The sequence below is a fragment of the Canis lupus genome, chromosome 18, assembly GCF_003254725.2.
Source record: "Canis lupus dingo isolate Sandy chromosome 18, ASM325472v2, whole genome shotgun sequence".
Taxonomy (NCBI): domain Eukaryota; kingdom Metazoa; phylum Chordata; class Mammalia; order Carnivora; family Canidae; genus Canis; species Canis lupus.
The window spans coordinates 42,478,978-42,504,189 of NC_064260.1; the positions used below are offsets into that span (position 1 = coordinate 42,478,978).

The window sequence follows — 25,212 nt, forward strand, 5'->3', positions numbered from 1 at the left end:
ATGTAATGCTATCTCAGTGCTTATTATCATTGTTGTGAACAGGTAAGGTCTTAATGACTTTCATAACTTGAACAATAACATTTGTAACACCCCTGAAAATTTACTAAATATTTTCACATACATTATCTCACTGAGCCTTACAACCAGCCCAAGAGTCAGATAAGGCTGGGATTATTATCGCCATTTTACAAATGAGGAAATTGCCCAAGGTCACACAGCTTATAAATAGTAGGGCAAAGATTTGAACTTTAATCTCATGAGTGTAAATATTTTCCACTGAATCACAGAATTAGGATAATTTTTGGAGAAATTTAGAAAGTTTAAAAGATCACCATTATCTTAAAAATAAGTGATACAAACATGATGGTAAAACAGACCACAAATCGATGTATTGGTATTTCACAGAATTTATATAAAGACTTCTTAAAATTAATTTTTCTGCTTACTGAGACAACATTCTGTTCAATTTTAGAACTGATGACAGCACCATTTCCTTCTAAGATCCTGTATTTTGCATTAGAGAGAAGAGTGAACAAATGAGGGGCAATGCGTGAAGAGGTAGCAAAGGGGAAGCAGAACTTCTCTTTAATGACCACTTCTCTTTGGACAAAATAGGTCAGATCCTATTCAGTTCCACCTGGTGGTAGTGTTAAGATGCTTCTACAATTGCTTCCAGAAATCTCTTTTCATGAGGTAACTGGATGATGGACACTAAGGAGGGCAAGTGATGTAATGAGCACTAGGTATTATATAAGACTGATGAATCACTGACCTCTGCCTCTGAAACCAATAATACATTATATGTTAATTAATTGAATTTAAATAAAATGTTTTAAAAACCTGGGGGAAAAATAAAACAAAAAAGAGAAATCTCATTTCAGAAAATTAAATGGCTCAAATAATCAAGCTCATGAAGGAGAAGTGAATTGACCTTCAGTCCAGCTCTTAAGCAGTGAATTGATCACAGACCTGCATTGCCGTGCCACAAAGGCATCCAGGCTCAACAGCCCAAGCAAGGGGGTCTCATTATACAAGACCTAGTTTGTTTTTTTAAATTTTTTTTCAGATTTATTTATTTTAGACAGGCCAGGGGAGGATTGAGAGAGAGAGAGAGAGAGAGAGAGAGAGAGAGCAAGCACATGAGTGGGGGTAGAGGCAGAGGAAAAGAATCTTCAGATTCCCTGCTGAGCACGGAGCCTGATGTGGGGCTCCATCTCATAACCCATGAGATCATGACCTGAGATGAAACCAAGAATCTGATGCTTAACAACTGAGCCACCCAGGTGCCCCAAGAACTAGTTCCTAATCCTTGTCCTACAGATGACTCCTTGGGGCCTTATGCAAGTTATTTGACCTTCAAATTAATGTCTTCATTAGATTATGGGAAAGAATGATACTTTATTCCCCAGAACTATCTGAAAGCCTGATTAAGCATAAGTAAACATTTTGTGTATACAATTTTAATATAAATGGATATGGAGAATGAAATTGCTGCATTCTCTTCTATTTCCCTAATTTTTACTTTGTCTTTCCAAAACAAAATGACCCACTAGAAATGGATGATTTCTCATTAATGGATCTAGTTTAAGGGAAATGTTAAGCTGAGGATAAGAAGCTGAATGGTACTAGAGGGAGAAGGAAAAGAAGTAAAACTTTACTTTCAATTTCATTTTCTTGAGATTACAAAAAGCATGGAGCTGATAGCAATCTTATTAGGACATCTAGTTTAATCCTTTTTTAAATTAGAAGACCAATATGTTACTGCACTTTATTTTATTTTTTAAAGATTTATTTATTCATGAGAGACAGAGAGAGAGATAGAGAGAGAGGCAGAGACACAGGCAGAAGGCAAAGCAGGCCCCATGCAGGGAGCCTGATGTGGGACTCGATCCCAGGACTCCAGGACCACGCCACGGGCCAAAGGCAGGCGCTAAACCGTTGAGCCACCCAGGGATACCCTGTTATTGCATTTTAAAATGTTACTTAGGGATCCCTGGGTGGCGCAGCGGTTTGGCGCCTGCCTTTGGCCCAGGGCGCGATCCTGGAGATCCGGGATCGAATCCCACGTCAGGCTCCCGGTACATGGAGCCTGCTTCTCCCTCTGCCTGTGTCTCTGCCTCTCTCTCTCTCTCTCTCTCTGTGACTATCATAAATAAATAAAAATGTAAAAAAAAAAAAAAAAAATTTAAAAAATAAAATGTTACTTAAAGGGCGCCTGGGTGGCTCAGTGGTTGAGCATCTGCCTTCGGCCCAGGACATGATCCTGGGGTCCTGGGATCAAGTCCTACATCGGGCTCCCTGAATGGAGCCTGCTTCTCCCTCTTCCCGTGTCTCTGCCTCTCTCTGTATGTCTCACATGAATAAATAAATATTTTTTTAAAATGTTAAATACAGAATCCTTTATCTTAAAATAGCAAAGATTTACATATCTCTGTGGTCCCTTCTCATTAGTGTATACACCAGTTTGTACTGGAGTTCCATTTTTCCAAAATATTTTATTTCATGCGCTTTTTCACATATATATAAAGTCTTCTTGGGAATTATTTAGTGATATAATATTCTATTTTTAATCTACTTCAGTTTGCTTCTAGATTATTTCAAGTTTTTTCTTTTTTCTTTTAAGATTTATTTATTTATAATAAACACACACACACAGAGAGAGAGAGAGAGAGAGGCAGAGACACAGGCAGAGGGAGAAGCAGGCTCCATGCTGGGAGCCCAATGTAGGACTCGATTCCGGGTCTCCAGGATCGCGCCCTGGGCCAAAGGCAGGCGCCAAACCGCTGAGCCACCCAGGGATTCCTATTTCAAGTTTTTTCTTAATGATAATGTGATTATAAACATGTTTATGTGAACAATTTCTTTTTGAGTTACTTCCTTAGGATATATTTCCAGAAGTAGGGCTTTAGCATCAAAAGATACGCTTATTTTTATAGCTCTTGTTATGTACTGTCAAAGTGCTCTCCAAAAAGACTGTACTACCTTCAAGAAACGGAGACCAATTTCTTTGCAGACATCTCAGTATAAAGCTTTAATTTTAAATTAACCCAACAGTGTCATTTGCAAAGCTTAAATTATCGGTGAACCTGAATATTTAGTTAGGTTATCTTTTCTCTTACACAGACTTTTAATTATAAAAGCAACACATTCTTCTGTAATAGAACACAAAACAGTAAGGCATCCTTACTTGTAAGCACTCTCTGAATTCAATTTCCCAGAGTATTCACTGTTAACAGATTGTTATACTTCCTCCTAGAACTTTTTCTATCTGTGATCGTACATATATTTATAAATGTTCATAACATGTTTACAGAAATGTAATCACACTGTACTCTATAACTTATATTTTCACTTAAAATTTTACTTATATCTTTCCCTGTTAATGAATGTAACTCATTTTTTAATGGCTGCATAGGAATGTCTACTAATGGTTAATAAATTGATATCTATCAATTTCCTTATTGATGGGTATGTAGATTGACCCTAATTTTTCACTTTTACACGTGAACAAATTGTTAACTTCCTCTGGTCACTTGTCCTGAAGGACTTAGTTACTATAACACAAATTTGTACCATTTATTTCCTTTCCATGTCGTATATTAACTTTTAGTCACCATATTCATTGTAATTTCCCTATCTTGTCACTCCTCTTTTATCCTTGCTATTTATCCTATGAAAAGTTAAAAAAATATTTTATCTACACATCCATCTGCTCTCAAATATCTATTGTTGGTTTATGTCATAAAATTATCTCAGGGGTAAGCATACTTGATTATTTTCTCCTGGATATAAAAGTATTTTAACATTTTAATTCAACTAGAATTTATTGTACCCCATAAGGTAGGAGGTGTGAATCTAAATGAATTCCCTCCACGGTCCTTCCAACTGTCAACTAATAAATTTTTCACATTATTTGCTAAACTTAGTTTGTCACAAATTACAAGAAAATGTGCTTTGATATCTATTTTTGAGATATATATAAAATCACACAGTATGCAGTCTTTTGCACCTGTCTTTTTTCTTTCTTCTCTTTCTTTCTTTCTTTCTTTCTTTCTTTCTTTCTTTCTTTCTTTCTTTCTTTCTTTCCTTCCTTCCTTCCTTCCTTCCTTCCTTCCTTCCTTCCTTCCTTCCTTCCTTTCCTTCTTCTGATTTTATTTATTTGAGGGAGAGAGCATGTGCACAGAAGCAGGTGCAGTGGCAGGCAGAGGGACAGGGAGCTGTGAGTAGTTGTTCATTAATTCTCATTGCAGCATAATAGCCCACTGTTGAATATACTATGATTTATTTATTAATTTCCTTGTTGACAGTATTTTTTAAGTTTCCAGTTTGGGCCTATTATGAATGGCGTCACTATGAGTATTCTAGTATGAGTATTTAGTAAACATATGTCTGCATTTCAGTTGGTTCTGTGCCTAGGAATAAATGACCGAGTCATAGGGTATGAGTATGTTCAGTTTTAGCACAGACTGCCAAACAGTTTTCCAAAATATACCCATTTACACTCCCACAAGCGTAAGAAAAAACTTTGACCATATATAATTTGTGGTCCTATATTCATCTTTAAAAAAAATGTTCAAGTCTTAATATCCAATACTGTAAAGTAATAGTGGTTTGGTGTGCCGGGTTAGCTCAGTCGGTAGAGCATGCAACTCTTGATCTCAGGGTCGTGAGTTCAGGTCCCACATTGGGCATAGAGCTTACTAAATAAATAAATATCAGTGGTTCTAGGAGGCATCTTTGTTTTGTTCTTATTTTCAAGAAAAATGAATTTAATTTTTCTCATAGTTTCAAATAAATAACAGAAGTTAGAAATACTCTATTTTTAGGGTTTTTTTGGAGTTTATCAAGATTAGAAACTTCAAAAAGCTAGATTATTTTGAGTCTTAGTATCTATTAATATGCTGTTAAGGGTATATCCAGTTATTATATTTAATAAATATTTTAGAAATTAGACTAATATTGCATTTCTGGGGTAGACATATGTCACATTATTTGCTAGAAATCTATTAAGGATCTTTCACACTTTTGTTCATATCTTTAAATAGTTTATAGTTTCCTCTTTTAGGATTATTTTTGCCAGGTTTTATGATCAATCAACACACTATTGCCCCTTTAACTGAAATAAAAAAATAATATTAGCTAATATTTTTGGAGCTCTTTCTATGTGCCAGGAACAATGCTATGAGTTTTATTCATTTAATCTTCATAACAGTCTTGGGGTACCTGGGTGGCTCAGTCTGTTAAGTTTCCAACTCTTGATTCTGGCTCAGGTCATGATCTCAGGGTCATGACATTGAGCCCTGTATCAGGCTCTGCCTGGGCATGAAGTCTACTTAAGATTCTCTCTTTCCCTCTCCTTCTCCCCCCTCCCCAACTCTCTCTCTAAAAACAAAAACAAAAACAAAACAAAACAAAAAACCTTCATAATAGTCTTTTTGTTTTGTTCTGTTTTCTGTGGAAGAGCAGCTTAAGACCACTCAGTGGTTGTTCCTACCCATTCAGTGGCCTGAGCAGTGGGAGCGGCAGACCAATCTTCAGTGGCTGGCTGAGCGTTCCAGTCTTCAATAGGGAACTGCTAAATAGGCACAGAGGGCACCTGCATGCCTTCAGACCAGTCTGCAACTTCAGGCTGAGTAGCTGGAGTAGTAGTTCCTGAATAGTGAACTCAGGAGCTGGAGTCATCCATTCACCCTGAAATTCCTCCTTAGTCACAACCTTTTCAGCAGCAACCTGTTCTTCCTTTTCAATCTCTTCAGGATCTCTGTAGAAGTAGAGATCTGGCATGACTTCCGATGGGTGCTCACGGGAAACGGTGAGCCACACATGCACAGGACTTCCCGGGCTAGCATCCACCACATCAGACCCACTGAGTGAGCTTCCTTGTCGTTGCTAAGGGATGACAGTGTCCACGTAGCACAGAGGAGAGTCTGTGTTACACAGAGCAATGGTAGGCAGGTTAACATAAGATGCCTCTGTGAGAGGCTGGTGGTCAGCCCTGGGATCAGTAACCACCAGAAGCCTTGGGTCTCAGAAGGCTGCCTAGATCTGGTTAGTGAAGGTTCCAGGAGTAAAGTGGCCAGCAATAGGAGTGGCTCCAGTAGCAGCAGCAAATTTCAGCACAGCTCAGTGGCTAGTATTCCTGGATATGACACTGACATCAGCTGGGTTTTCAATGGCAACAATGGCACGAGCTGCCAACAGAAGCTTCTCCCAGGTTCTCTTCAGATTTATGATGCAGATACCATCACTTTTCCTTTTATAGATGTACTGTTCCATTTGGAAATCAAGGTTGGTGCCACCTAAGTGGGTTCCTGCTGCAAGGAATTTGAGGACATCCTCCTCCTTCATTTGCAGAACATCAAGGGCTCCGGACATTGTTAAAATTTCCCTTTAAGTTACAATGGAAACACAGAACAATGCTGTATGGACCCTTCCCAGGGTAGTGTGGAAAGCTAATAATAGTCTTATTACTATTCAGTTTACAAATTGGGAAGCTTATAAAAAATAAAAACAAAAACAAATTGGGAAGCTGAGCATAGAGAGGACAAGTAATTTGCCCAAGCTGATATAGCCATTAAGAAATATCAAAGCAGGGGCAACTGGGTGGCTCACTGGTTGAGCATCTGCCTTTGGCTCAGGTTGTGATCCTGGGGTCCTAGGATCGAGTCCCCAATCAGGCTCCCTGCAAGGAGCCTTCTTCTCCCTCTGCCTATGTCTCTGCTTTGCTCTCTGTGTCTCTCATGAATAAATTAATAAAATATTTTTTTAAAAAAGAAATATCAAAGCATTAAAACAATTTTGAACAAGAACAGCAAAACTGGAGGACTTCTATCTGATTTCTCAAGACTAGTGATACAGACAGTAATTGGGGATCCCTAGGTGGCTCAGCAGTTTAGCTCCTGCCCCCGGCCCAGGGTGTGATCCTGCATGGAGCCTGCTTCTCCCTCTGCCTGTGTCTCTGCCTTTCTCTCTCTCACTGTGTGTGTCTCTCATGAATAAATAAATAGAATCTTAAAAAAAAAAAAAAAAGATAAAGACAGTAACTAAGACAGTACGGTATTAACATAAAGATAAATATATATAGTGATGAAATAGAAGAGAGCATCTAGAAATACATACACACACACAAATATGGCCAATTCATTTTCAACAAAGACAAGGTAATTCAATAGACAAAACATAGTCTTTTCAATAAACAGTACTGGAACAACTAGATATTTATAGGCAAAACAAAACAAAACAAAACAAAAAGAAAAACCCTTACTTCACACCATAAAAAAAAAAAAAAAAAAAAAAATCAACTCAAAAGCCAGAGACCTAAATATAAGAGTTAAAACTAACTTGTAAGAGACAACATAGGAAATAATCTTAGTGACCTTTAGTTAGGCAAAAAAATGGCCCAAATAGGCATAAAAAGCTTAAAGCTATTAAAGAAAAAAATTATAAATCTGACTTTATCAAAATTAAAAATATGTGCTTTCAAAAGACACAAATACAAGGCAGTCTGAGAGAAAATAACTGGAAATCATATATATAACAAAAAACATATTCAGAATATAAAATGAAATGTTAATATCAACAATACAAGCTACTAACAAAAAAGGGCAAAAGATTTTAATAGATACATCATCATACACAGATAACAAAAATACATGAAAAAATGCTCAACATCATTAGTCATTAGGGAAATTCTGTTGTTTTTTAATTTTTTACTTGGAGGGCTTTTTAAAAGTTTTTATTTTAATTCCACTTAGTTAACTACAGTGTTATTTTAGTTTCAGGTGTACAATATGGTAATTCAACACTCCATACATCACTCTGTGCTCATCAAGACAAATGCATTCCTTAATCCCATCACCTATTTAACACAACCACCTACTCTCCTCTCCTCTGGTACAATCCATTTGTTCTCTATAATTAAGAACCTGTTTCTTGATTTCTTTCTCTCCCTCTCACTTATTTTTCCCTCTGCTTGTTTGTTTTGTTTCTTAAATTCCACATATCAGTGCAATCATATGGTATTTGTCTTTTTCTGCTTATTCTGGTTAGCATTATACTCTCTAGCTCCATCCATGTCATCACAAATGGCAATATTTCATCCTTTTTTATGGCTGAATAATATTCCATGTGTGTGTGTTTGTGTGCATGTGTGTGTGTGTGTGTGTGTGCACCATATCTTCTTTTTTTTTTTTTTTAAGTAGGGCCCACATCCAGTATGGGGCTTGGACTCATGACCCTGAAATCAAGACCTGAGCTGAAATCAAAAGCCAGACATTTAACCAACAGCCACCCAGGCACCGCGATTCTTGGCCACTTTAAACAAGGATCCCCCTGCCTCTAGTTTTCAAAATGTATTTCTCATTTTCATCTGAGACTTTATCAGAATTGCCTTTTACCATTCATATTTGTCAATATTTCCTATTTACTATCCAACATTCTCTTCATGACTATGCATTCTCTAAGAAGATGGGGGCTATCTCTCCAGGTCTCTCTTCTGGATCTTCAACAGAACTGCCTTTAACAGTGTCTTCACAGGGATGCCTGGGTGGCTTAACAGTTGAGTATCTGCTTTCGGGCCAGGCGTGATCCTGGGGTTTCCACGGGAAGCCTGCTTCTCCCTCTGCCTATGTCTCTGCCTCTCTGTGTCTCTCATGAATAAATAAGTAAAATATTTTTAAAAAAAATAAACTGACAGAAAGATCATACTTATTTTTTCTCGGTTAATAACAAACCTTGTGGGCAACTTGGGTGGCTCAGCGGTTTAGCGCCGCCTTCCGCCCAGGGCCCTGGAGACCCGGGATCGAGTCCCACATCAGGATCCCTGCATGGAGCCTGCTTCTCCTTCTGCCTGTGTCTCTGCCTCTCTCTCTCTCTGTGTGTCTCTCATGAATAAATAAATAAAATCTTAAAAAACAAATAACAAACCTTGTAACTTATAAATTGTTTCTGAAAGTTCAAAATCACCAGTAAATTTGTTTGCTTATTTCTATTTTTATTATTTAGTTCTAATTTTTCTTTTCTTCAGTTTGTTACTTTGTTCCCTTTCTAAATTCTTTAAGTGTTGACTTTTCTTTTTTTATAGCAACAATAATTCTTCTAAGCATTGCTTTATATATGTCTATAGCTTTTAACTGTGCTAAGGTTTAAAAAAATATCTTGTTATATTCCAAATGTATCATCTGACTCAGTTGTAGAGGAATTTAATTTTTAAATATCCTTGTGGTTAGAGGCACCTGGCTGGCTCAGTTGGTGGAGCCAGGGTTGTGAGATCAAGCCTCATGTTGGGCTCCACAATAGGTGTGGGGCCTGCTTAAGATTCTCTCTCTTCCTCTGCACCCACCAACCTCTCCCTCTTAAAAAAAAAACTCGGGGGATCCCTGGGTGGCTCAGCGGTTCAGTGCCTGCCTTCAGCCCAGGGTGCAATCCTGGAGACCCGGGATCAAGTCCCACGTCAGGTTCCCTGCTTGGAGCCTGCTTCTCCCTCTGCCTGTGTCTCTGCCTCTCTATCTCTCATGAATAAATAAAATCTTTAAAAAATAATAATAATAAATAAATCTTTAAAAAATAATAACAAATAAAAAAATAAACTCAGAAAGAAAAGAAAAATTCAGGGGACATAGATGCAAGCAAAACAAAACAAAACAAAAAATTTAAAAACCTACAATTAATAGGAAGACAAGATAAAATGTTATATGCATGAATTCAGAAAACAAAAAATAAGTAAAGAAATGTAAAATATAATTGTAGATATTTTTAGAATTCAACAGGATTGGAAAAGTCAAAAATATTCACAGAAGGTACAACCAAAAGAATATGGAAAAGAAGAGAGAACAATAGGAAAATTAGAGCATGAGTCTAATGCCTGAGGAACAATAGTTCCAGAGACAGACATGAGAAAATATCAAATACATAATTCAATAAAACTTCTTAGAACTGAAAGCTATGAATTTCCACATTAAAAGGGTCTCAAGAAAATAAAAAAATAAAAGGGTCTCAAGACAATGAGTGAGAAAAGCTCTATACCAATAGACATCTTTATGAAATATCACAAATCAAAATGGCATTATAAAAAGCTATAAAGGTAGAAATGCTTTGAAAATTCTAAGGAAAAATTATCTCCAACACAGAATCTTATACCCACACAAACTATCCACCAAATGCAAGGGTAATATAAAGACAGTTTCATAGACAAAGATCCCTCAAATCTTATTTTGTATGCACCCTTCTCAGAAAGATACTGGAGGATGCTACCTAACCAAAGGAGTACATAAGGAAAAAGGAAAACACAGGCTTCAGGAAATATGGAATATGACTTGAAAGAGACAAGTAATATACATGATAAGGATAGAGGATTTAGAAAGCAACCAGGCCAGATTGGAGTAGGAGGCTACTTAGGTGAATGAGTGCCCCAGGAGAGTTCTCTTGAAGAAAATAAATTGAAAAAAAAAAAAAAAAGAAAATAAATTGAAACGTAGAAAACACCTGATTGTCTACATAAGCAGGGAGAAGACTGATCTTTTGGTTGGAGTTTAGGGATAAATTAGAGACAAATTTATGGAAAACCAACTAAATAAAAGACAAAGCAATTATTGACTCCAGGAAAAAAGAAAAAAAGGCTACACAAAAAAACCCACAAACTCTTCCAATCTTTCTCTCTCATTCTCTCTCTCTCTCTCTCTCTCTATATATATATATATATATGCATACATACCATTTCCATAGTCATTATAGACACTGAATATTGGCTTGACCAAAAAATCATAACTTTATTAGAAGGCTAGGAGAAAAGGGAATTTTAGGGGATATAAAAGCACTGAATCCATCACAGGAAGTCATTAGATCATATCTAAAACTGAAAAATCAAGAACAGCTTAAGCCTGCTATTTAAAAATATACAGGAAAGGGATGCCTGGATAGCTCAGCAGTTGAGCGTCTGCCTTTGGCTCTGGGTTTGATCCCGGAGTCCTGAGATCAAGTCCCACATCGGGCTTCCTGCATGGAACCTGCTTCTCCCTCTGCCTGTGTCTCTGCCTCTCTCTCTCTCTGGGAGTCTCTCATGAATAAATAAAATATTTTTAAAATAATAAAAATTTAAAAATAAATAAAAATTAAAATATACAGAAAAAAAAAAGGCAAAAGAAATGGTGAAAAAAATTCGAAGTAGTCTCTTCCAAGGAGTGGGGCTTAGAGGTGAGAAGTTTTGGTACTGTGTTTTGTTAAAACTCTTTAGATCTATTTTACCAATAAAATTCTGTAGCTAATAAAAAAACACATTAAATTTTTTTTTCTAAATTTTTATTTATTTATGATAGTCACACAGTGAGAGAGAGAGAGAGAGGCAGAGACATAGGCAGAGGGAGAAGCAAGCTCCATGCACTGGGAGCCCAATGTGGGATTCGATCCCGGGTCTCCAGGATCGCACCCTGGGCCAAAGGCAGGCGCTAAACCACTGCGCCACCCAGGGATCCCAAAAACACATTAAATTTTAAAAAATATGTACTCCTCGGATCTGCCCTCTCCTTGCCCATTATTTGTAACATATTGTTTCCTTAACAGTTTTTTCCTAAAATAGTTTTTCATTTGTTTCATCTAATTATTACTTTGTAATACTTTTGTATTTTTTCTTCCACCAATTTACAAAGCCAACTTTATTCCTGTTAATGTTCTTTGTTGCTTCTTTTTTCCCCAATAGATCAATTTATGTGTCCTTACTTCAAATGTCTTAATGCTGTCAGATTTCTTGTATTTGTGCCTTTCTTTTTTCCCACAGCAAAAAAAATACAAACTGTCTTTGCTCTCCTACATCTTACTTCTGTTTCTCTAACTCTAAGAACAAAACCCTGAAAATCTGACTTCAAAGACAAAGAGGAGGTGGTGAGGCAAAAAATATCAACTTTCAGCTGTATTTCTAAGCTTAATTCTTCACCTTCCTTACTTTTCATCTCTGTTGGTCAAATATATTTATTCTTTGTAGAGTCAGAGTTTTCTTCCTTTTTTTTTTTTTTGAGATAATAAGTAACACGTAACATATTAGTTTTAGGTGTACAGCATAATCATTCGACATTTGTATACATTATGAAATAATCACCACAATAAATCTAGTTAACACACATCACCACACATAATGACAATTTTTTCTTTTTTTTAGATTTTATTTATTTATTCATGAGAGACCTAAAGAGAGAGAGAGGCAGATACACAGGCAGAGGGAGAAGCAGGCTTACCTCAGGGAGCCCGACACAGGATTCAATCCCGGCACTCCAGGATCATACCCTGAGCCAAAGGCAAGTGGCAAACCCCTGAGCCACCCAGACATCCCATGACAATTTTTTCTTGTGATGACAACTTTTAAGCTCTCTCAGCAACTTTTAGATATACAATACAGTATTATTAACTATAGTCACCATGTTGTGCATTATAGCCCCAGGAGTACTTACTATGTAACTGGAAGTTTGTACTTTTCTCCCAACTTCATCATTTCACTCACCACCCTCCTCAGTTAAAAATAAACTGAGTCTAGTTTATTTTTAGATACCACATATTAGTGAGATCATAATGGTATTTGCCTTTCTCTGTCTGCCATATTTTAGCATAATGCCCTCAAGATCCATCCATATTGTTGCAAATGACAGAATTTCCTTTTTTTTAATTGCTGAATAATCTTTGGAGAGTCATTTTAAGACCATCTCAATGGTCTCAAGACCATTCCCTGCCTCAACTGGTAATATCTGCTAATTGAGAAAAATGTTACCTATAAATTGGTTTCAAATATAATAAAATGTTTGTCTATACTAATTATAGTAATGACATCATGTTTTATAAATACATAATTAAATATTTATCCATTTGAAGATCAATAAACTTTTTTAGGACTCAAATATTTTCAAAGATCTCAAAACAGTTTATAGATTAGACACAATACCAATAATGTCTAATGGATAAATGTGGCCCTGTTCCCACCTCCAAAATAACCTTACACCTCTGCCCTTAACCCCAGAATTCCTTTCTACCTCTTCTGAAAACATATTCAGTTAATAATCATAATTCAGTTAATCATCCTTTCCTTCTCCTGGATCTTCCATCTCTCCTTCTACAATGGCTCCCTTTTCCTCCCTTTCCCTCATACTCAAGTCTCTCTCATCTAAAAAGTTAAAAACAAATTCTCTCTACTCTTGCTATCACTCCCTCTACTTTTTCCTTCACCAATCAAACAAACTTCTGGGGAAAAATAAATAAGCCCACCTATAGTTTCAACTCCTTCACCCTTCCCATTTACTCCTCCATACAGGAAAATCTTGGCATCCTGCCATACCACTCCAATGAAACTTCTCACCTAATGCCACTAACAACCTTCTTTGCAGCTCTTATCTTGTTTGACCTCTCTGAAGCAACTGATATGACTGAACACTCCCTCCATATTGAAACTCACTCCACCTCCAGTTTCTGCGGCACCACCTTTTCCTCATTCTCCTAAATCTTTTACCAATTACTCTAAGTTTAGGAAGATCAATATCTTTATTTATTGTAAAACTAGCTCTCTGGAGACTACATTTAGGTTCCTACAATGAGTCTCTAACTCCCAAACAAAACAAAACCATTCACAGCAAAGTAACCATCAACACCCAGCAACCAACACAATTATAAAGAACTAAAACCCTAACATTACATGAGCTCACTAAAGGGTAGAAAGGGGCTATTCTGATTACTTAGAAATGTTTACAAAGGAAAGAGAGGTGATCTAAGAGAAATGACGGGAGACACAGAGTTAAGAAAGAAAAAAATGAGTAGACAACAGAGATAGGGATAAAACACCTCTGTACTTTGATTTTGAAAGGTAGACAGGGGAGAAGAAGTTAAACACTCTCCAGTACATCCATGCTTCACCTATAAATAAGGGTAATTAGCTATCAACAATACACCTCACTTTCAGTGGGAGAGATATCTCCACTATAAACACGGTATGCCAGTTTATTGTTTGCATCCCCCAAAATGTGTGCTCCCATTCTTTTTGCACATGATTGTCTGGCTGAACTTCAATTCCCAGGGTCCTTTGCAATTAGCAGGAGCCTTATATTAATTTCTCACCTATGAAATGTGAGCACAAGGTGTGTTTGTAACTTCTGCCTTACTTGCATAAGAGGTGTTTACCCTGGAGTCCTTCCTTCCCCTTAGCCTTTTCATTGGCTGGAAATGGCCACAACCGAGGCATCCTAGGAAACCATGGGTCTCAAATCTTATGAAAATACCAACAACAGAAGAAGAGATGTCAATGATAACTTTGTCATTAAAAAATAAAAATTCGGGATCCCTGGGTGGCGCAGCGGTTTGGCGCCTGCCTTTGGCCCAGGGCTTGATCCTGGAGATCCGGGATCGAATCCCACATCGGGCTCCCGGTGCATGGAGCCTGCTTCTCCCTCTGCCTATGTCTCTGCCTCTCTCTCTTTCTCTCTCTGTGACTATCATAAATAAATAAAAATTAAAAAAATAATAATAAAATAAAAAATAAAAATAAAAATTCTTGGGGTGCCTGAGTGACACAGCTGGTTAAGCATCTAACTCTTGGTTTCAGCTCAGGTCTGATCTCAGGGTCATGGGGTCAAGCCCCACATCAGGAGCCACACTCAGGATAGTCGCTTTCTCTCTCCCTCTGCCCCCCACCCCGTTCTTGCTTGTGCACGCTCTCTCACTCTCTCTCTCAAATAAAGAAATAAATCTTTAAAAAAATATATAAATTCTTTTTTGGTGTCCCTTTTCTAAACCTAACAATCAAAGCTGTTTTTATTACTTGGCTGAGTTTAAATTTAAAAACTTTCCACTTGGGGAGCTTGATGTCAGGTCCTTCAACAGTAATTATTTTCCCTTAACTACTAGGAAATATGATAAGAAAAAGTTCACAATGTGAGACAAATCAACCACTTCTTTTCCTTGTAAGTATGTTTCTCCTTTAGAAATATAAAATCAAAACCAAATATTTACTGGAAAAGCAAAGGTCAAAACAGTCCCTATGTCCAGACATGGCAGCAAAGATTAGCAAGACTCCATAGGCTATTCATAGGCATAACCTTGACGAGAAAAACGGCAGGACCATTCTCCCTGAAGACCTAACCTATTTTCTTCTACCTACATATTTACGATTCTGTATCATGCCAACCCTTGAAGAAAAGGCAGAAGATTGCACACATAAGACTTCTGTAAGTTAACCATGCATCTAAATATCAGGTTTGATGGCTTAGAGACTATCAAAAAAGATGATTTTAGGTCTTCTTAAAAGTTTAAGATACTTGATACATATTAATTAATTTATCCTCTCAGCCCCTTGTGAGGTAGGTTTTATCAACTCCATTTGTTGGGGAAATTTGATCAAGGAGAATAATAATAGCGATTTACAAAAATATTTTCGATTTACAAAATACCTTCCTTATAAAGAGCCCCACATGTTTATCTTCTCAATCTTCTAACATTCCTGTGAGGTAGGTGGTAATATTACCTTTTCCTTTCTTATAGGTAAAATGCTATGGCTCAAGGAGTTTGATGACTTACCCACATGGTAGCCTGCATTTTATCCACTAACTAGACATATGGCTTCAGATTGACACTAGACCACGACTCAGGTTTGAACTGCACATAATTCAAAAGTGTCAAGCTTCTAGTTTTCTCTATAGCCATCTTTCAGCACATCACATTCCAAAAAGGATTGGGGTCATGCTTATTGTTTAAGCTCATGTGTGCACTGTTTATAAAGCTTATTATCATTTCTCTAAATTGAACTATTTAAGGTTTGTCTAAATGCCTGAAAGCTAAATTATTTTTTGTTTACTGTCTGTGCACTAGCATTGTAAATGATGTCATCAGGAATGTACAAAACTCTTCAACAGAGCTGCAGGGTCAATAAAAGCAACTTGCTTTGGGAAAAGTGCATTTCTTCTTCTTCTTCTTCTTCTTCTTTTTTTTATTCTTCTTCTTCTTTTTTTTGAAGTAGGCATTACACAAAAAGATGACTCATTAAGCCCAAAAGAGTTGACTCCACCATGTGAGGGCTTCTTATGCAGCCCTCTACAAAGAGACCTGAGTGGCAGCATGAGGCCTCCTCTTCTGTGCATTTTCCTCCAGGCAGAATGTGCATTTGTGTGGCTACATACACAATTATAATCTCCCCTGAAAGGCAATTCCTTCCATATGACAGGCTGAACAGTGGCCTGAGTGCTAGCCTCATGTTGCCTGTGCAGTTAACATGCTGAAATTCCAGACACATTTAATCTCTCCTTTCTGAGAAACTACGATGGGACAGAAGAAGTGAAGCTGGAAAAAACTCCACATAGAGAGAAAGGAGGCCAGCCCAAGCGCCCAAATTCACTTTCTCATGGGCTGAGCTTCTTTGTGTGTTGTCTACTTACGTGTCAATTTGCAGGACTTTGGGGCATGAGAACCATGGAGCTGAGTGGTTCTGGCAGCCTCTCCATTTGACAAGCAAAGCCAAAGACATGTGGCCTTTAGTACATTTCACATTCAAAAGTGTTCTTGTTTCAAACATGACTATTTTAAAATATGTAATTTTCCTATTCAGCACATGTTGTATATAAGTTGGCCACAGGAGGTGTTCTACCACAATTAAAAAAAAAAAAAAAAAAAAAGGCAATGGCCCTAAGGCAGCCCTGTCCCTGCCAGATACCTCTGTTTACGGGGGGGCCAGTGGGGCTATCCCAGGTGAGAGAAGTCTGAATTTAGCAAACACCTGATGTGAAGGTCTGGGCACAAACAGATTTCTGTCTGAGATTACAGAAACTGAAGCTTGTGTTTTATCACAATTACCTGTAATCTCAGGGCCAGATAATAGTATTAACAAGACCTTGAGCTACACAATAGGACAGCTGGAAAAAGGCTCTTACTCTCCAAAGAATAGCGCTTTTAAAAAGCTAATTCAATGAAGAAAAAGAAAGGGCTCTGAAAGTGCCTTCTCAAACAATATTTACTTTTACCGGGTTCCTGCTAATCAAACAAAACTTAGTCAAAAGCTTTTATGAAAAATACATTTGATGATTTCAGCAGTAATTGCTTTGTTCAAAGAAAGGTGCTTAAGAGAAAACATAGCTAATGGGATCAGTAATTTGGTAAGTTCAGATGTGTTTGGGAAAATCCCTCCTCTCTTTGATAAATCATTAAAATTCTACTCAGATAAATGTGTTTTGACTTGAAATTCCAATCATAGAATGAGCTATTTCCTAAGGCCCCTGGGGAAGTGGTGCAAGGGCAATCCCAATGCAGAGAACCCTGAGATTAGTTTGCAAGGGTAATTCCAGTCTTAATCAAAGCATATTCTCTACTCAACTATAGGATGGGATCTCCTGGAGATGCCCCCAAAGTATATAAAATGTCTTTCCTTCTTAAAATACCATTTTTTCAAAATGGGTTAAATCTTACTGTTATATAACCAAAAAAGCAGATAAACTATGGCATCAACCAGGAAATTATCCTTCAGTATAGAGTTTAAAACTAGAATGATCCGGGGCAAATTTTAATTAGTCATCCTTTTTTTTTCATTCATGGAAGGAGGGAAAAAAAGGTCTAGTGTCTCTCCATAGTAGGAATTCAATAACTATTTGTTGAACTGGATTTTTCACTCCCTTCTTAAGAAAAAAATTATTCTGCAATTTAAAGCAAACCATTCATTTAACAATTAAGCACCTAATTTGAGCACTATGCTAGATTTTGGAAATGCTGAGAGAATAGGCCTGCCCTCACGGCTTACATTCTAGTAAGAAACAGACAATAACCAAGTACACAAATAGGTAACTGTGATAAGTGCTAAGAAGGATATGAACAGGATGATGAACTAGAGATAAGCTAATGGATCATTTATCTCTTCTGATCTACTATTATTACTTATTAAAACTTTACTGACTCAGTCTCCTAATATTACTCATTAAGCAAACATGGTATTTGTTTAAATAAAAGTGATGCCCAACTTTTGGACAGCAGCTGGAGGAAAGATTTTAATATTACTTAAATACATAAATGATGAGGTCACAAATTTACAGAACCATTTAAAAACCCTAGAATAGGGATCCCTGGGTGGCGCAGCGGTTTGGCGCCTGCCTTTGGCCCAGGGCGCGATCCTGGAGACCCGGGATCGAATCCCACATCAGGCTCCCGGTGCATGGAGCCTGCTTCTCCCTCTGCCTGTGTCTCTGCCTCTCTCTCTCTCTCTGTGACTATCATAAATAAATAAATTAATTAAAAAAAAAATAAAAATAAAAATAAAAAATAAAAAAATAAAAACCCTAGAATAACACAGAAATCACCTGCAACTTAGTTACCTTGGAGAAATGGGGGTGGATGGGGATTGGGAACAACATGCCTTAGAATTCACTTGCTTTTTTTTTTCCCCCCAGTGCAAATATCATTTGCTCTTTTCCCCCCCAAAAAAAATATATTTATTATATTTATTAAATAGCTTACAGAGTCTAGGCTGAACTTCCAGGAACAACTCCCAGAACTGGGCCGCCTAGGGAACTGCTGCCCTGCCATGACTGAGAAGATGCCAACCAAACTGGGAAACCACCAACACAGCTGCACACATCTGATTCCCCCACTCTAAAACATCACTTACTACACTGTCACTTTGTGTTATTGTCTTTCACGAATATGTCCCATCACCTATATATGGCATTAAGTTTCCCAGGAGGAACACTTTACATTCATGTCTGGCTATACAGAGAGAGGGTATTTAGGAAAGAAGGAACAATTAGGAAGAAAGGGAAAGAAGGAGAATTGGGGGAAGAAGAAATGATCTGTAAAATACGTTCATTATTATTTTAAAGTGACCAGTGTTATATATTATAAATCTAGTTTCCAAAGATTCAGGAAGTCAGTGTAACATCTATAATATTTTATTTCATTTCTTTTCTGCAGCTACCCAACCACTTTAAAGTCCTAAGAGTATTTCTGCTAACTTATGGTAAATAGCAATGTCTCCTAGCATATGGTTGGGTTTGGAAGATTCACTAATTATACTAAAACAAAAATAAGTTTTCTCATCAGGATTCATCCAAAGGCAAACAGATAAATAATAAGTGTCTGGCAGTAAGACAAGTAAATACCATGTGCTATGATATCAGCAAATACAAAAAAATAGGATAACACTTAAGAGTCTTCTACATAGAAAGTCTGTCAGAACCTCTACCAAGGCTTGAAGAAATTATATTAACTTTGAGGCTGGAAGGGACTATATCAGTGATTTTTGGATGTTGTCTTAGTCCAGATACTCTGAGAAGCAGATACCAAGACAGGATCAGAGACATGCAAGAGATATACTGGGGGGGAAACTCATGGAGCAAATGCAGGGGAGCCGCAGGAGGCTGGGATTGCTGACAGACCACAATGCAGAGCTGACCTTTTAAAGAGAGAGAGAAAGAGAGAGAGAGAGAGAAAGAGAATTTAGATAGCAATGCAATGAGAATCCTCAAGCCAAATTCACCACCTAAAGAAGCAGTCACATACCTCATAGAAGTGGGTTTATCCCACCCAGCCATTGACTGGAAGCAGCTTGTGGGAGTGTAACCTCAGTATGAACAGGGTGTTGGATTCAGAGCTGGAGTTGAACATTAATTACCCTTCCCTCCCCACAGCAGGACATCTGAGAGACATATTTTTTATGGCTGCCACAGATGCATTATATACTTTTTTTAAAAAGTAGTTATAATAGTTAGTATTTATTGAGCACCTACCCAGGTGCTCTAAAAGATATCTAACTCATCTTTGTACACTCTTTTCACAATGTAGCAGCCAAGCACTGCTCTAAAGGTTTACATGTATGAATGAGATAAGTACTATTATTATCTACATTTTGCCCAAAGGGAAACTAAGGCACAGAGAGGTTAAGTAACTTCTTCAAAATCACACAGCTATCCAAACCACACAGATTGTCAATAAAACACTCCCAAATGGTTTATTTTTAGAAGTTATGTTCCTCATTGCCTGACTGAGTGATGAATCCAGTGGCAAGAGGGAACTGAAATTTTACTATTCCCTGATCCATCCTGATTCCTAGGATGCCCCCTCCTGGCAGAAATGCTAAAGTAAGCCCTTGGAGTCACCTGGACTTCAACATTTATGCATCGGTCTATGCAATAGTTGGAGCCTCAGTTTTGAAGTCGCCCAAGGTATTTACTCAAAGTTAACATAGAGTTTAACAATATGGACTCTATGGAGTCAGACTGATGGATTAGAATTCTGCCTCCCTGACTTACTAACTAGTTGTTAAGTATTTTTATGCTGCAGTTTCCTCATCTGTCAAATGGAGATAACAATTAAAATTATCAAGGCACCTGGGTGGCTTAGTCAGTTAAGCATCTGACTCTGGTCCTGATCACCGGGTCATGGGATCTAGCCCCAGGTTGTGCGATTGGGCCCCAGATCGTGGGATCAAGCCCCGCATTAGGATGCTCAGCGTGGAGTCCACTTGTCTCTCTCCCTCTGTTCTTCCTCCTCCTGGGTTGTTGTCTCTCTCTCTCAAATAAATAAAATACTTTTTAATAAATAAAATATTTCATGTGTGTTAATATATGTAAAGCACTTAAAATGTTACCTGGTACATAGTAAGAGCTTAATTCTTCTTTTTTTTTTTTGTCCCTAATTAAGTCTTAATTGTTGTTAGATGCTTATATTTGGGGTACCCTATAAATGAGATTATTCACATTCAATTTAACCTGTTTGGAAGCACCTGGGTGGCTCAGTTGCTTAAGCATCTGCCTTCAGCCAGGTCCTGGGATCGAGCCCTGCATCAGACTCCCCACTCAGCAAGGAGTCTGCTTCTCCCTCTGCCTCTCTCCCTGCTCATGCTTGCTCACTCGCTCTCTCTCAAATAAATAAATAAAATCTTAAAAAAAAAAACAAACCCACACATATATGTTTGTATTAAGTGTGTCATTGTGAAAGGCTGGTATATAAAGATGAGTAAAATACAATTCCTGATCTCAGGAAACTCATTTGCAACTAATGAACTGTTTAAGAGCTCCACTTCTAACAGGGAGCAAGGATCACTGCCTTTGCAGCCAAATAAGTATTCGGGTTTGTTTATATGTATCTTCTTGGTGGAGAGGGCAAAACAGGCTATGGAATCAGCAAACTTGGGTCTTAATCCTGGCTTTGTTATGCATCATCGCCTATGTGACTTTGTACAAATTAATTACCCTTTCCAAGCTTTTCCTTATTTGTAAAATGAGGTGATATTAATAACTACCAAATGAGATTAACGATACCTACTTTGTGTAGTGGTTGTGAAAAATAAATCAGATAAGGCACACTGCTAAGTATATACGAAGTGCTTAAAAACTACAACTTAAAAAAAAAAAAAACTGTTCAATTTAAAATTCCTCTATTCAATTTAAGATTCCTCCAAAAGAATACCCTCCAAAGGAGAAAGATCATCTCTAATTTCCTAGAGTTATCTGTTATGCCAACCAAACACTAAATTTAGTGAGAATAAGCAGTTTTCATGGAAACAGAAGAGGTAACTTGGAGCATGAGTGAAAGCATACACCTCACTAAATTAGGTGGGGTAAAAAATAAACCTCACACCCTCATGCTTATACTCAGGTCAGCACGTAGGTGGTGTGTTTTGCAAACCTGGGACCAGAACAGGCTGCCCTTCGGCTCTAGAGAGCTCTCCACACCCAACCAGATACACAAACACACCTCAGCCTCTGGCAGAAGCTTCCAATAAGTAGATTTCATAAGGCTGGAAATCTTTCAAGGGTTCTATTCTTATTTCATCTCCTTACCAGCCCTCGGCATTAACACAATTTCTATCATTACATTCTGATGACTGCAGGCATGAACATCCCTGAGCTGATTCTGTAATGATGATCTGAAGATCCTAAGCCATTCTAGGGGATGACTGCAGGTTCCTAATCCACAAAGTCAGCAGGGGAATGGATCAGTTTGCCCAACTGATGAAAGATTCTTTTCTTCACTAATAGTCAAAAAGGCAAATATTAAGGCCTGGCTAGCAGGCAGAAAGGGAAATCTATAGATATTCATTGAATAGATAGTCCTATAGTTTCTACCATAATACTAAAACGAAGCCCTCTGACCCATGTGCCAAGGGGTACTCAGCTTTGGCTTTCTGTTTCACTGAATGTGCAGAGCTTTCCTGTTCCTGCAATTTTCTTTTCTCTATATGTATTTCCTTCTCTAGACCTACACGTGTAACTGACTTCATAATTTATAAAAGAAAGAAAAGAAAAGACAAACCCTCTACAGGTATTTAAATTTTAAAAACCAGGAAATATTTTATTAATCTATAAAGAATGGTTTTCAATGGTCATTTAATTGAGTGTGAATACTTCAAAACAGCGTCCCCGTAAAAGAGACCAACTGTAATGGATAGGGGTTGTTCTCAACTAAAGACAAATGCATTTCACAGAATTGTATGGTCTGATGAACCATGAAGAAGCCAGTAAGTACTATCACCCTGCTCAGGGCAGTATGACTGTCCGGATGCTGAATGGCACAGGGAAATAAGACACTTAAATATGCAACAGAGCCTGAAGAAGCACTTGTCCAGGGTTTAGATATTAGGTGGAAGGGTGGACACTGGAGCTTTCTGAATCAAGTTGAGACTCTGATTTTGTTTGTAGATTCATTATCAGCATTGCCACTGAATTAGTCTTCCTGAAAAACCCACTATGGAGGGACCACCAACTTCTATTCAGCAAAGCACTTAGTGTGTTAAATATGCCAAGACTTTGAGGTATATTATTTCGACAGCATGGGACACCTGGGTGGCTCAATGATTGAGCATCTGCCTTCGGTTCATGGCGTGATCCGGGGTCCTAGGATACAGTCCCACATCGGGCTCCCCATAGGGAGCCTGCTTCTCCTATGTCTCTGCCACTCTCTGTGTCTCTCATGAATAAATACAATCTTTAAAAAGAAAATAATAAAAATAAATAGCAAACACCCAAGGGACTGAACAATGGACTAGGTTTTTCAAATATTTTATAGATTCATTGAATATGGGGTAAATAAGATAAAATACATAATCCTTTGCAAAAGTCTAGACATTGCTATTTTTTTTAAGATTTTATTTATTTATTCATAGAGACAGAGAGAGAGAGAGAGGCAGAGACACAGGCAGAGGGAGAAGCAGGCACCATACAGAGAGCCTGACGTGGAACTCGATCCGGGGTCTCCAGGATCACGCCCTAGGCTGCAGGCAGCGCTAAACCGCTGCGCCACCAGGGCTGCCCTAGACATTGCTATTATTATTCATTTGATACAAAATTATCTGTGATATAACTATGCCATTTTGACTAACAGATGTGGTCAATTAATCTCTCTATATATACATATATACACACACACACATATATATATAAACACACAAATATACATGTACATATGTATACATATATACTCATATATGTATATATATGCACACATATATACCTCTTTCTATATATATGTATACCTTTCAGAAACCTAATAGCCCTTAAACTTGGTAAAAAGATGCTCAATTGCACAAAAGAAATGTACATTAAATCTACCCTGGAACTAACTGCCACTTAATAGGTTGAAAGCATTCAAAAATTTGATATATTTTGGTGGAAAGACTATAGGGAAACAGATATTCTTACATTGCTAGTGGCAATGTAAAATAGTACAACTTCTATGAAGGGCAATTTGGTACATCCACCAATATTTAAAATACATATTTACCTGACTGACCAATTCTACTTTGCAAAATTTGTCTTTGCAGGTATACTAGTAAAGGAACAAAATTGCAGGTTATTCAGTGGAGTATTTTTAGTGATAGCAAAAGGCTAAAAATAACTTGTCTGCCAATAGAGAATTGGCTAAATTATTTAAATACTATGTAACTAAAAAAATTTTTTAAAAGAAGGAAGCTTTCCAAGACTGACATTTTATTCTAAGATCTATTAAATGAGAAAAGTGTGCATTATACTGTCCCTTATGTACATAATAAACTAATTTGGAAGGATATATAGGAAACTAGTCATAATGGTTACTGCTGTGGTGCTAAGGGTGGAGGAAAACTGGTAGATGGTGGAAGGGGGAGTGGGAGGAGACTTCACTATAAACTTCTTCATATTTTTAATGCAATTTCCATAGTACCAATTAAAACATTTAAACTAAAAAAAAAAAAAAAAAAACTAAAAAAAAAACTAAAAAAAAAAAAAAACATTTAAACTAGGGACACCCGGGTGGCTCAGTGGTTGAGCGTTTGCCTTTGGCTCCTTTGGCTCAGGGCATGATCCCAGGGTCCTGGGATCGAGTCCCACATCAGGCTCCCCAGAGAGCCTACTTCTCCCCTCTGCCTATGTCTCTAAAAATTTAAACTAGAATTGTTTTGCATTAAAATTTTTTTTATAGTGGGGCTCCCTGGGTGGCTCAGCAGTTTGGTGCCTGCCTTTGGCCCAGGGCGTGATCCAGGAGTCCTGGGATCAAGTCCCACGTTGGGCTCCTGGCATGGAGCCTGCTTCTCCTCCTCCTGTATCTCTGCCTCTTTCTCTCTCTCTCTCTCTGTGTGCGTCTATCATAAATAAAAATAAATAAATAAATCTTTAAAAAAAATTTTTATAGTATATCCATACTATTGAGTATTACTGTGATAAAAAGAAATGAGCTATCAAGCCAGGAAAACACATGGAGGGCCTTAAGTTCATACTGCTAAGTGAAAGATGCCCATCTGAAAAGGTTACATACGGCATGACTGCAACTGCATGCTATTTTGTAAAAGTAAAACTTCAGAGACAGTAAAAAGGTCAGTGCCAAGGGTTGAGGGGCAGAAGGAAGGATGAACAGACAGAGCACAGATATCTAGGGCAGTGAAACTACTCTGTATGATACTATAATGGCAGATACATGACGCGTATTAGTCAAAACCCAGAGAACTGTACAACACAAAGAGTGATCCCTCGTGTAAAGCAAGGACATCATTAATAATAACATATGAATACTGATTCATCAATTTTAACAAATGTACTACATTAATGTCAGATGTTAATCACAGGGGAAACTGAGTGAACGGGAGAGAGTAGATGGGAACGGCTCTACAACATTTGCTGCTCAATTTTCCGCAAACTTAAAATTCTTCTATAAAATAAGGCCTCCTTTTTTTTTTTTTTTAATGTACATACATCCTCTTTTCTCCCAGCAAAGGCCTTACACATTGAAGGTGCTCAATAAAGG

General features: G+C 37.6%; 1 protein-coding gene, 1 long non-coding RNA gene and 1 pseudogene across 5 annotated transcripts in view; 1 reads left to right on the forward strand and 2 right to left on the reverse strand.

The window, feature by feature from the left end:
• LOC112663317 (uncharacterized) overlaps positions 1 to 15,913 on the forward strand; it is an 80,727-nt gene extending 64,814 nt beyond the window's left edge. Inside the window, exon 5 of the long non-coding RNA XR_004806500.2 lies at positions 15,505 to 15,913. This is a non-coding gene — a long non-coding RNA (uncharacterized LOC112663317). The remainder of the gene's footprint in view (positions 1 to 15,504) is intronic.
• Positions 1 to 25,212, reverse strand: part of CSTPP1 (centriolar satellite-associated tubulin polyglutamylase complex regulator 1) — a 202,543-nt gene that overhangs the window by 176,084 nt on the left and 1,247 nt on the right. The gene's annotated exons all lie outside the window — the stretch shown is intronic.
• On the reverse strand, positions 2,443 to 6,433 carry LOC125752995 (40S ribosomal protein SA-like; annotated as a pseudogene).